This window comes from Arachis hypogaea, chromosome 7 (assembly GCF_003086295.3).
Source record: "Arachis hypogaea cultivar Tifrunner chromosome 7, arahy.Tifrunner.gnm2.J5K5, whole genome shotgun sequence".
Classification (NCBI taxonomy): domain Eukaryota; kingdom Viridiplantae; phylum Streptophyta; class Magnoliopsida; order Fabales; family Fabaceae; genus Arachis; species Arachis hypogaea.
Genome location: NC_092042.1, coordinates 35319384 through 35333367, shown reverse-complemented (window position 1 = coordinate 35333367; position 13984 = coordinate 35319384). Strand labels below are relative to the sequence as shown.

The following is a 13984-nucleotide window of genomic DNA, read 5'->3' as shown; positions in this document are numbered from 1 at the left end:
GTAAAAGGTTATAAAATCCCCTAAATCAAGCACAAGATAAACCCTACAAATGGGGTTTATCATGTACATAAACTGGTTATTTGCAACCATCTCAATGAGTTCCTGGGCTTCTGCAGGTGTTTTCAGATGAAGAGACCCTCCTGCAGAATGGTCCAATGACATTTTAGACAACTCAGACATACCATCATAGAATATACATATGATGCTCCATTCTGGAAGCATGTTAGAAGGACACCTTTTGGTTAATTGTTTGTATCTTTCCCAAGCTTCATAGAGGGATTCACCTTCCTTCTGTTTGAAGGTTTGGACTTCCACTCTAAGCTTGCTCATCTTTTGAGGTGGAAAGAATTTGGTCAAGAAAGCATTGACTAGCTTGTCCCAAAAGTTCAGGCTTTCTCTAGGTTGTGAGTCCAACCATGTCCTAACTCTGTCTCTTACAGCAAAGGGAAAAAGCATAAGTTTGTAGACCTCGGGATCAACCCCATTGGTCTTAACAGTATCACAGATCTGCAAGAACTCAATTAAGAACTGATGAGGATCTTCCAATGGAAGTCCATGAAACTTGCAATTCTGCTGTATTAGAGAAACTAATTGAGACTTAAGCTCAAAGTTATTTGCTCCAGTGGCAGGAATAGAGATGTTTATTCCATAGAAGTTGGAAGTTGATGCAATATAGTCACCAAGCATCTTCCTTGCATTCCCAGCATTGTTATTGGGTTCGGCTGCCATGTCTCCTTCTTTTTCAAAATTCTCTGTAAAGTTTTCTCTGGAGTGTTGTGCTTTAGCTTCTCTTAGCTTCTTCTTCAAAGTCCTTTCAGGTTCAGGATCAACTTCAACAAGAATGTCTTTATCCCTATTTTTGCTCATATGAAAAAGAAGAGAACAAAGGGAGTAGTAAAATCCTCTATGTTACAGTATATAGATTCCTTGATGTGTCAGAGGAAAAGAAGAATAGAAGGATGAGGTAGAGAGAAAGTAAGAAGAATTCGAACACAGAGAGGGAGAGAGGGTTCGAATTTTTAGAAGAGTAGAAGAGAATTATTAGCAATTAAATAAAATAAATAGAAAGAGATGAGAGAGATAGAGTTTTCAAAAATTTGAAAAAAGAGTAACATAAAATTAGAATTGAAAACAATTAGTTAATTAAAAAGATTTTTGAAAAATTGTTAGTGACACTACAAGAAAAAAGGCCCATGGCCACACTTTTTCTTGCTACGCTTTAAAAGCGTGGCCAAAAGTGGTCAATGGCCACGCTTTTTTTAGGGTGGCGATTAAATAGAGATTTGGCTACCTTTTTTCTTGTTACGCTTTAAAAGCGTAGCAAAAAATGTCAACGGCCAAGCTTTTATGAGGGTGGCAACTGATTCGAGATTTGGCCACGCTTTTTTTGCCACGCTTAAAAAGCGTAGCCATAGAGAGAAACAGGCACGCTTTTAAGGCGTGGCAACAAAATTTTGTTATTGGAACATTTTAAAAGCGTGGTCGTTTCTTACTACTGTTTTGGCACGCTTCAAAAGCGTTGCAAAAAATATTCAACTAAAAAGAAAATTACAAACTTGTCCCCTAGCTTGCTTCGAAATTGTAAGTTACAATAATCTACTTAATATACTAAAATTGGGTTTTTCCCCAGCTAATAAAGGTGAGGTGTCGATCCCTCGTGATTCCGTTTTTCCTCCAAAATGAATGCAACTCTCTCTATTCTAAATTATTTTATAAAAAATATTTTTATTATAATTATATAATAATTAATATTTAATGAATAATACATAATTATACTAATTTAGGAACATATCTTCATTATAATTATATCAAATCAATATTTAATGCATTATTAAACTACTTATCAATTATCAATTAAAAATACTTTTAATCATTTTAATAATAATAATAATAATAATAATAATAATAATAATAATAATAATAATAATAATAATAATAATAATAATAATAATAATAATAATAATAATAATAATAATGATGATATGAAAATGGCACCGATCTAGTCATGATAAGAATATTTGATTCTAATCATAAAATGATTAAATCTTATGATATTAATAACGCACATTGATTTTAAATATTTTTAGTTATTTTAATTATATTAATTTTCAAAATATTGATATAATTCTAATTCTTATTCATTATTCAATAATAATAATAATAATAATAATAATAATAATAACCTGAAAAATCCGTATATAAACTATTTCAATTATCCGTATATTATTATTAAAATTCTATCTACTTAATATACTAAAATTGGGTTTTCCCTCCGCTAATGAAAGTGAGGTGTCGATTCTTCATGAATCCATTTTTCCGCCAAAATGAATGCACTATTTTCTCTTCTAAATTTATTTTATAAAAATATCTTTATTATAATTATATTATAATTAGCATTTAAGTAATAATACATAATTATACTAATTTAAGAAAATATCTTAAATATTGATTTCATCATTTTAATTATATTGATAATAATAATGATAATAATAATAATAATATAATATAATAATTATATGATAATGGCACTGGCTATTAATGACCAATTTATATTTCTCTAAATAAATTTATTTTATAAAAATATTTTCATTATAATTATATTATAATTAATATTTAATAAATAATGTATAATTATACTAATTTAAGAAAATATCTTTATTATCTATTCTATTCTATTCTATTCTATTATATAAAAATCTAATTTTTGCACTTAATGATGGAACTGATGTGGCATGTTCTTTAGGTGTTTCCTGATCTATTTCATTTAATTCGTTAAAGCAAATCAATTATAATTAATTAATTAATTTGATTAGACATTCAAATCTCACCATTTATTATAATTTATAAGAATTGATTAATTATATAAATTATTTGATTTGATTGGAGTAAATATCAAATTATTTAGTAAATGATAAATATGATAACGAAATATATGAATTAATGTAGTTAGTTTATTTTTCTCAATACCATCTATTTATACAAGATCAAATGTTTTTTACTCATTCGTTCTCTTTTCTCTCTCCCTCTCTCCCTCCCTCCATCCCTCTCATGTTTATGGTACAATTTTTGTAATTTATTTAATTTTTATTTCTTTTATCTTTATTTATCTCCCTCTCTCCCTCTTTCCCTCCCTCTCTCGCTCTCTCATGTTTAGGGTATAATTTTTATAATTTATTTCATTTTTGTTTCTTTTATCTTTATTTATCTTCCTCTATCCCTCTCTCCCCCTCTCTCTCTCTCATGTTTAGTGTACAATTTTTGTAATTTATTTAATTTTTGTTTCTTTTATCTTTATTTATACATTTCATTTTTTTATATTTTTTAAATTTTTATTTATTTTAATTGTTTATTATTAGGCGCATACTTTTTTAACTTCTGATTAACAAAAAAGATGTGTCATTTTTATGTTTCTTTTTAAATAATTTTACTATAATTTTATTTTGTCATGTGTACTTCAATTCATATATATATATATATATATATATATATATATATATATATATATATATATAGTCTTTTTTTGTGTTTCACAATTAATATATACATTGTTCGTGTATATAGTTTATATGTTAATATTTTTATTGATTCTCTTTATTATTATTTTTTTTGTGTATCTCTTTGTTGCTCTTTATTTTAGTTATATTCATTGATTTCTCTGTATTGATGCTCTTTTTATTTAAAATATCGTGACAATTTAGAGTGTATGTTGTGACCCATGTGATATTTGTTAATTTGGTGTATCTTTTTAGATGGTTTATGTTATAATGTGTTTAAGGAGTTGACTTAAAATTATAATATGATATATAAATTTATAATATGATTTATAGTATGCTAAAATATTAAGACATTATCATATAGATATTTTTTATTTGTCCATTAGATTCAACTACTATATAGGATGTTGAAAATTATACAATTGTGTAATTAGTTATTTTTTACTTTTTTTCATATAATTATTGTATTGATCATTTATATTAGTGAGACTATTTTTATTATTAATATTTATAAATATGCTATTATTTATATAATTAATTAAATCATCTTATCCGTTTAAATTTAATTATATTGAATTAATTATTTAAGGTGTTATCGCTATTTCTATTTTTAAAGATTTTTTTAATATTATTTAACAATTCTAATAATATAATAACAATTAAAAAAGACAGAACAAAAAATTTTTAATGTAAAAATAGGGTAAAAAGAATAAATTTATTTAACAATTTTTTCAGGATAGATATACTTTTTATAGATAATTATTGTAAGGCATGAAAAACTATTAAATTCTATTAATGATTGTTAAGGATAAATAATTATTATAATTAAAAATAATATCAATTTAAATGATATACAAATAAACCATGCCAAACATAATAATTTAAAATGGTTACTTTTAAAAGAATATAGTTTATGATATTTAATTTTTTATTATTTATTAAAAAAAGCATAATTACTTAACGATATTTATTTTTTAAATTCACTATGTATGTAATTTTTTTTGACAAAATTTTACTCATGATGGTAATTTTTCTAATGGTGTAAATGTGGATAATTATATTTTTACTTTTTGATATAATCGATATAATATTAATAATGAATAGTAATTAACCCCTCATATTTTTAATCAAAATATTTTGACGATAGTTTCTATTTATAAATATCAATGGATGATTGTTTCTTTAAAAATAAAATGCATTATGATTTTAGGTTATTTCATAATTAATAATAATACTTGATTATTTCTTTAAAAATAAATTGCATTATGATTTTAGGTTATTTCACAATAATAATTAATGTTCATAATATTGAATTACTCTAAATTTTTTATTTTCTATCGTTAGTAGTTGATTCCAAATTAAAAAGATTATGTTAAATTATTGAATAGTCCAAGTATAACCGGAGTTAATTTAGTTTATTTGTTTATTAATATAATTGATTGAAAGCATAAATGATAAATAAGACAAACAAATAATTAGAAAAATAAAATGTTAGCAATTACTTAAAATAAATAACAAAATAAGTTATAGGGTATTACTTTATTTAAATTATTAATAATTAAAAGAATAAAAGATCAGTAATTATTTTTAAAATAGACATTAAATTTAGTTTTATGGTACTAATTTATTTGATTTGTTAATAAAATTTTATAATTTTTAGATTTATATCTACTCAATTTATGTATTTTATTTTATTCTACTTTAACAAAAAATTGAGACGTGCATTTTTAATTATTTATTTAAAAAGTATAGCAAAATGAGTTATATCAATTATAATTAATTATCAATAATTGATATCAATTAATTTATTGTATTAATTTTTAAGATGAATAATGTATAATAAATGTTGTGAAATTAATTATAATGAATTAATAATTAATAAATAAAAAACTAAAAGAAACTTTTTTATTACTTTTTAATAGCTACACGTTTTTATAATTTCACTTTTTTTATCTCTTCTTTTCACATTTATTTCTTTTAATTTATTGAACTAAATCAATTATACTAATTATTTGTATTAACTAATTAAGTACTTAAAAATATTATAAAAAATATTTTTAAAATGTGTCCGTAAGATACAAATTAACTAAATTATTTTTCAATTTAATGCGTTTGATTCATTCAATTGTATTAATTATAACTAATCAATTATGTAATTTGATTTGATTAGGATAAATATTTCATCATTTAATATTTTATTTGATTCATTAAGTTACATTAATCATAACTTCAAATATTTTATTTTAGTGTAAATATCAAATTATTTTAAATTTTGTTTGATTTATTAAACCAAATTAATTATAACTAATTTATTATTTAATTTGATCGAGATAAATATTGAATTATTTAATAAATAATATATAAAGCAATGAAATAAATGAACTCAATTAATTCAATTTATTATCTTATTATTTTAGATATCTTTTTTCTCCCTCTCTATTTTGTACCTCAGGTAAAATATTTGTAATTTTTTATTTTTGTTTTTTTATCTTAATTTTGCTAATATTTTTCTATGATTTTGTTTTATATTAATTAATTTTTTTATTTATTTTGATTAATAATTCTTAAGGATATTATTATTTTATTTAAAGATAATTTAAATTTTTTGTAATATCTACTTAATATATTAAAATTGGGTTTTCACTCAACTAATAAAGGTGAGGTATCGATCCCTCGTGATTCCATTTTCCCTCCAAAATGAATACACTATTCTTTATTCTAAATTATTTTATAAAAAATATCTTTATTATAATTATATTATAATAATGAATATTTAATGAATAGTACATAATTATACTAATTTAGGAACATGTTTTCATTATAATTATATCAAATCAATATTTAATGCATTATTAAACTACTTATCAATTATTAATTAAAAATACTTTTAATAATAATAATAATAATAATAATAATAATAATAATAATAATAATAATAATAATAATAATATATGATAATGATATGATAATTACATCGGTTGTGGTAATCATGATAAGAATATTTGATTCTAATCATAAAATGATCAAATCTTATGATATTAATAATGCACATTGATTTTAAATATTTTTAGTTATTTAAATTATATTGATTTTAAAAATATTTATATAATTCTAATTCTTATTCATTATCTAATAATAATAATAATAATAATAATAATAATAACTTGAAAAATCCGTATATAAACTATTTCAATTACCCGTGCATTATTATTAAACTTTTATCTATCTACTTAAAATAGTAAAATTGGATTTTTTCTCAACTAATAAAAGTGAGGTGTCAATTCCTCATAAATTCATTTTCTCTCCAAAATAGATACATTTAATGAAAAATACATAATTATACTAATTTAAGAAAATAGCTTTATTATAATTATATAAAATCAATATTTAATACATTATTATATAATTTGATAATTGGCAATTGAAAATATTTTTAATCATTTTAATAATAATAATAATAATAATAATAATAATAATAATAATAATAATAATAATAATAATAATAATAATAATAATAATAATAATAATAATAATAATAATAATAATAATAATAATAATAATAATATACTTCTACTTAATATATTAAAAGTACTATTCTCTTTTTTAAATTGATTTTAAAAAAAATATTTTTATTATAATTATATTACAATTAACATTTAATAAATAATGTATAATTACACTAATTTAAAAAAAACATCTTTATTATAATTATATAAAATTAATATTTAATACATTTATAACTTAATTCCTTGATAAAATTATTATAGAGTTACATAGAAATGGGAAGAACAATTCTTCGGTGCTTCGGTGCATGGCACAGTTATAATTTCAAATTTTCATGAATTCATATTTTTTTCAAAATGAAAATATTTTTTTTAAATTTATTTTAGAAAAATTATAATTTCATACTGAATGTAAATGATAAATTACAAAAATTTGGTAAGTTAGTGAAATCAAATCATATTTCTATAACATATATAAAAATTGAATTTTTATGTTTAATGATAGAGCTGACGTGACATACTTCTGAATGTATTTCTTATTTTTTTTATAATAACTCATTGAATACAATTTATTACAGTAAATTAATTATATCAACTAATTGATTTGATTATATATTTAAATATCACACCATTTATTATAATTTATTATATCAATTATTTATAATTTGTCATATCAATTATTTTAATTCATTAATTTATAAGGCAAATAATAACATAGATAATCTATTACTTATACTGATTAAATACAATAAATAAAGATTAATTTAGTTAAAAATTCATTCTCTTCTATGTTTTTCTATTTATTTTTTAATTCATTAAATCCAATCAATTATAATAAATTAATTATGTCAACTAATTAATTCAATTAATTATTTCTTAATTTATTTTTTTTTGAATTCAATAAATCAAATAAAATCAATTATACTAATTATTTGTATCAACTAATTGATTTGATTAATTCTTAAAAATATTTTTTTAATTTATTTTATTTATTTAAATACATAAATTATAACTAATTAGTTATTTAATTTTATTAGGATAAATATCAAATTCTATTCCTAATACAAAAATACAAAATTTTATTCCTTTGATTTTTATTTTACCACTATAAAAGACCATACATGCTAGAAGAAAATATCATTTGTTTACGAATTACTCTTTCATTGGGTAACTTTTACAACAATCTTTTTTCTTTATATGAGGCATCATCACAAGAAGGCAATTATCATGGATACAAACCACCACACACTCTCCAACTCTCGTGCTCATTATTCAACGTAATATATGATATGTTATCTGTGAAATATTTATAAATCATGGTGTTATCACGTATGCATAAAAAAAATTTCGTATTTAAACTTAAGTCATTTACCTGTTTGTGTGGTATATTGTAGTGTGAAATTACTTTCAATTTGTGTTGCGCAATGATATTATGGTCTAATTTAAACTGTTATTTTAGAATTGTGTTATAATTTTATTTCATCATTTTCTCTTAGATATCAAGTTGATGTATTTTGATTTATTATTATTGAAACAGATGTGATATGAAATTTACAAAAACAAATCTCATGCTCAATTTATCTTCTATTTCTTTTTATTTTTTCTTATTCATTTTATTTTTTTTAAATATCATATAATTTATTATAATTTATACCAATTAATTAATTATAATTCATTATATTAGTTAGTTTAATTTATTAATTTATAATATACATCATAAAATAAAACATTTGTTACTTATAACGTTATTTCTTCTAAAATCTAAATTTGAATAATCATATTTTTAGTTTTTATTATGAACAAAATATTATTAATTATGAATAATAATTAACCATTCATACTTTTAACAAAGTGTTTGGATGATTTTTATATTTATTAATATTAATTGTTGATTATTTTATGAAGATTACACATGAATTCTTTTTTCCTCTCAAATAAATTTACTCTAATTATATTACAATTAGCTCATGAATAATGCATGTCTATATTAATTTAAGAAAATATTTTCATTATAATGATATCAAATTAATATTCAATACATTATTAAACTAATTAATTATCAATTATTAATATTTTTAATCTTTTTAATTATATTAATTGATATAGTTCTAATTCTTATTCATGTGCAATAATTTTATTAGTAAATAGTTGGTACACACATTAATGGTAACTCATTTAATTTGATATCAATTAGTAGATAATAATAATAATAATAATAATAATAATAATAATAATAATAATAATAATAATAATAATAATAATAATAATAATAATAGAAAATGTCTAGACGGTACATGCATTGAATTTGAAAAAAGAAAAACATATTTCAAAAAGGATTAGGGTATCAATAATAAATTGTGATTGATATCAATATCAATAATTAATTTTTATAATTATTTTTGTACTACTAAAAATTACATATAGTGTTTCTTTTATGGTATAAAAAGGTTGTCAATCATAACATTTTTGTTAAATTATATATATTGCATGGACACAAGATTAATTATTTAAAAAATTAAATTTTAATTAATGTTTTATTTTTTACTCTTATTTTTATTCATTAATTATTTTACTTTTTATATTTACAGTAAATATTGAATGTAAAAAAAATTGATTGTTATATATTTTATTTATTTAGAGTCATAACTAAATTTGATATAATTGTAGCAAATATCTACAATTAATAGTAACATGATATTATAATTTTAAGTTGTATAATATAATAAAAAAGAACTTTGCAATTTATATCTGCTTCCTATATAGCAATAATATTATATATATTTATATATCTCCTCTTTTAGCTCTTTCCTAAAAATTGGCATATAATTAATATAGATAACATATATAATGAGCAAGTATCTCTATTAAATTAATCATAAAGATTAATAAAATATAATGGCATAATTTTTACCTAATTGTAACAAGTATCTCCATTAAAAATATTGGCTAATTATTACCGTATATAATTAATGTGTGTAATAGTGAATTTTTACAATTATTTAACATTTTGAAAATTCATAATTCAAACATTGTTCTTTTTTTATTTTTTATTTTTTGTTTAATTATTCTGTTGATCCCTATAGTTTTGTGAACTTTTCAATTAGGTCTCTATACTTTTTTTATTTTTAATTGAGTCCTTACACTAAATTCTTTTTTTAATTGGGTCCCTAAACTTTTTTTTCCTTTTATTTGGATTCCTGCACCAAGTTTTTTTTTAGTTGGGTCCTATAAAATGAAGCCAATTACTACTAAGAGGGACCTAATTGAAAAAAAATTGGTGCAAGGACCCAATTAAAAGGAAAAAAAAGTATAGGGACCTAATTAAAAATTTCGCGAAACTATAGGGACTAACAGAGTAATTAAACCTTTATTTTTCATACCTAATGGCTACTAGCTACAATTCTATCAATAGTATTAATAACCTATGGTAGATTATGTGATGAAAAAGTTTAGAAAATAAAGGCAAGAATTATAAGGTTATGGAAAGTCTCATCCCAATTTGACAAGAGTAAGACGGCTTACATAGGAATGATTCTAACGAATGTTAAAGTTAGTTGATTATTTTTCATGATTCTTTCAAGTGATGCTAGGTTCAATTTATAAATATTGTTTGTTCGTATTTTATATTTATTTGATAAGTAAATCCTTGCAATTAAAGACAGTGCCATTTAATAGCTTTATAAATGCTAATAGTTTTTATATTTAGTTTATTTTATAATATGATGAAATTCATTATTCAATCAAGAATTATTTGGCAAAGATGTTTAAAAATAAATTGATTGAGGGGAAGGTCAATGTCACCTCAGATTTTGTGATTGAGAAATCAACTGAAATTTATCTTTTGACTGTATACATGTGTAGAATAACTTTTAAGAAGAGTCACGTATAATAAATACGGTCGATGATCATAAAATTCCTGATAATTATTTCAATTTTCTTACTCATGTTGATGTATTGAAACAAACAAAATGAACAATTCAACTTATTTGGTACGTAGTTAATTTGTATTGATCTACACAAAACTATTTTTTATTTTAATTTTTGCCAAAAAATTATATAATAGCATCATTTTATCGATAATATAAATTTTAATAGTTTATTTATGCAAATGTTTAAAATTGTATTGCAACTTTTTTAAAGGTATATTCTTTTATTAATATATTGTTAGTTTTATCGTTTAATATAAAATAAATTGGTAAAAGTTTTTTGATTTATAAGTAATTTAATATTTTATTTATTTATTTGTCTTTAATTTGATACTTTTAATTTTCTTTAATTAGATGTTATTGGATTCTTGACTAAAAAAGAAAAGCTTATATCATGATCAAAAATAGGAAGAAGTGACCATTACATTGTGGTTGATCTTCATGATCTGGAGTATGTGAAATTTTAATATTTCACAATGAGATTTTGTTTTGTAATAATTATCTATTAATATGCAAAATATTTTATCTTTTTTATTATATATTACTACCTATTTCTCTTAATTCTTGCTTTTATTTAGAAATAAGAGAAAATAAAGTGCATACTTTGAGATCAATTTATAACTCAATTATTCAATTATCTACGTGATCATCAAACAACTAAATGCATACTTATTCTCCAATTTACAAAATTTAACAAAGGCATTGGTAAGCATATTGGTTTACCTTTTATTTAACATATTTTTTTATGTTATATTAGTAATCATATTATATATATTTTTACGAATATATCTTTTTAGAAAATACTCTTAGTATTAGCATATAGTGTATTAAATAAATATTAGTGGTTTTAAATTATGAAAATATTTAAAATTGTATTGTGACTTTTTTAAAGGTATATCATTTTATTAATATATTGTTAGTTTTATCGTTTAATATAAAATAAATTGGTAAAATTTCTTTAATTTATAAGTAATTTATTATGTTATTCATTTATTTGTCCTTAATTTGATACTTTTAATTCTTTTTTTTAATTAGATATTATTGGATTATTGACCTGAAAAAAAGAGCTTATATCATGATAAAAAAGTTGGAAGAAATAACCATTACATTGTGGTTGATCTTCATGATTTGGAGTATGTAAAATTTTAATATTTCATAATAAGATTTTGTTTTGTAACAATTATCTATACATATGCATAATATTTTATCTTTTTCATTATATATTACTACTTATTTAACTTAATTCTTGCTTTTTATTTAGAGATGAGAAAAAATAAGATGCATTCTATAAGATCAATTTACAATTCAATTATTCAATTATCTATGTGATCACCAAATAACCAAATATATATTTATTCTCCAATTTGCAAAATTAATAAAGGCATTGGCAAGCATATTGGTTTAACTTTTTATTTAACATATTTGTTTATGTTATATTTGTAATCATATTATATCTATTTTTACGAATATATCTTTTTAGAAAATACTCTTAGTATTAGCATATGGTGTATTAAATAAATGTTAGTGATTTTAAATTATTTATTATTTATTAGAGAACTTTGTGCATTAGAATTTTCTAATAATTTATTATTCTAAGCTGATTTTGATATGTTCTTATTTCACGGTAAAACAACATATAAAAATTTATTAGTGGAAACTAAAAAGTATTACTAGGTTATTTATGGTCACATTTCTGATTTATTGAAAAAAGTATTTCACTAAAATCAATTAATAACTACTTTAAAGTTGATACACTTAAACACTAGATTAAAAAAAAACAAACAATGCATAACATATCATTTTTTTTAGTAATCAAATTATTATAATTCAAATTAATTTTAACAAAATAACTTAAAATTATAATTTCAATCTTATCACGTGCATGGCACGGGTTATTACACTTGTTTACACATTACTCTTCCAGACTTGGTCTTCATTATTACAATTGCCCTAGCTCAATTCAGAAAGCCCTCCATGAAGATGAACACCCACAATTAACCCTAGCTAACCCTAACGCAGTCTTTATTGTGCCTCACCGTACCCTAACCCTCTCTTCATTATGCTCACGAAGAACCCCTAACCACAACAAAGAACCTCTAACCATGACGAAGAACCCCAATCGAACAACCCCTAACCGCGACGAAGAACCCCTAACAGCACTCTGCGAAGAACGTCGTCAGTTGCCGGCGCTCGCAATGTCTTCGTCGAAGAACCCCTAACCCTCAAGCTCACTGAGTCTCACCCTCCGTCGTCAGTCTTCGCTCTTTTCTTGCCACTCTCCCCCTCAAGCTCACTGAGTCTCACCTCTCTCACGGCTGGTCTCGCCGTCGACCTCTCTCTATCTCTCCGGTATATCACTTTTCTTACGGGTGTTTCAGACTCAAGTTCATCGCGATCTGCCACCGTCGCTGCTCTGTCGCGTGCTATCGCAAGCTCTGCTTCGGCCATCAATGCTTCATTCGCTGTGAGTTGGTCCCTGGGCAGGTGGTGGTAGGAATTTCAAGGTCCTTATGTAAGTGTCTTTTGCGTATTTATGCTTACAATTTATTAGTAAGAAAATAATTTGAATCTCTTACATGAAATTCTGATTAGGAGGTGCTATACTGTTACTATGAGTTTCTCATTACTTATCCCGTTTTCATAGCCATTAATAAAAATCTGAAAGATAGCCTTAATGAGAGTTGTCTTCTGCATTTAGTGTTGTCTTCCATTTGGGTGCTGATTGTACTTTTCTGTATTGGTGGCATTGAGGTAATGTGAAATCATCCTCCTTTGGCATCCTGGACAAATGCAATGCAAAGAAAAAGTCAGTCACATTATATTATGATGATAGCAATTGAGTCACTGATGTAACAATTAACTGAAATCAGACCTCAAAAGCATGCAACCTTTTGCGTATAAAGCAACAGAGTAAAAACAACAACAATTTAACTTCAAATTGACTTGGGTAACATGGTTAAGAGAATCACTGAATCAATAATATATATCTTTAATACATTATGTAAGGTCTTATACTATAAATGTTGTTCTAACCTTGTAGGTATAGTAAAAATTTCTCTGT

At 22.3% G+C, this 13984-nt stretch overlaps 1 non-coding gene across 1 annotated transcript; it reads left to right on the top strand.

The window, feature by feature from the left end:
- Positions 1–216: 216 nt before the first annotated feature.
- On the top strand, positions 217–324 carry LOC112704389 (small nucleolar RNA R71). Its single transcript, XR_003155015.1, has one exon. It is a non-coding gene; the product is annotated as a small nucleolar RNA R71 (small nucleolar RNA).
- Positions 325–13984: the final 13660 nt, after the last annotated feature.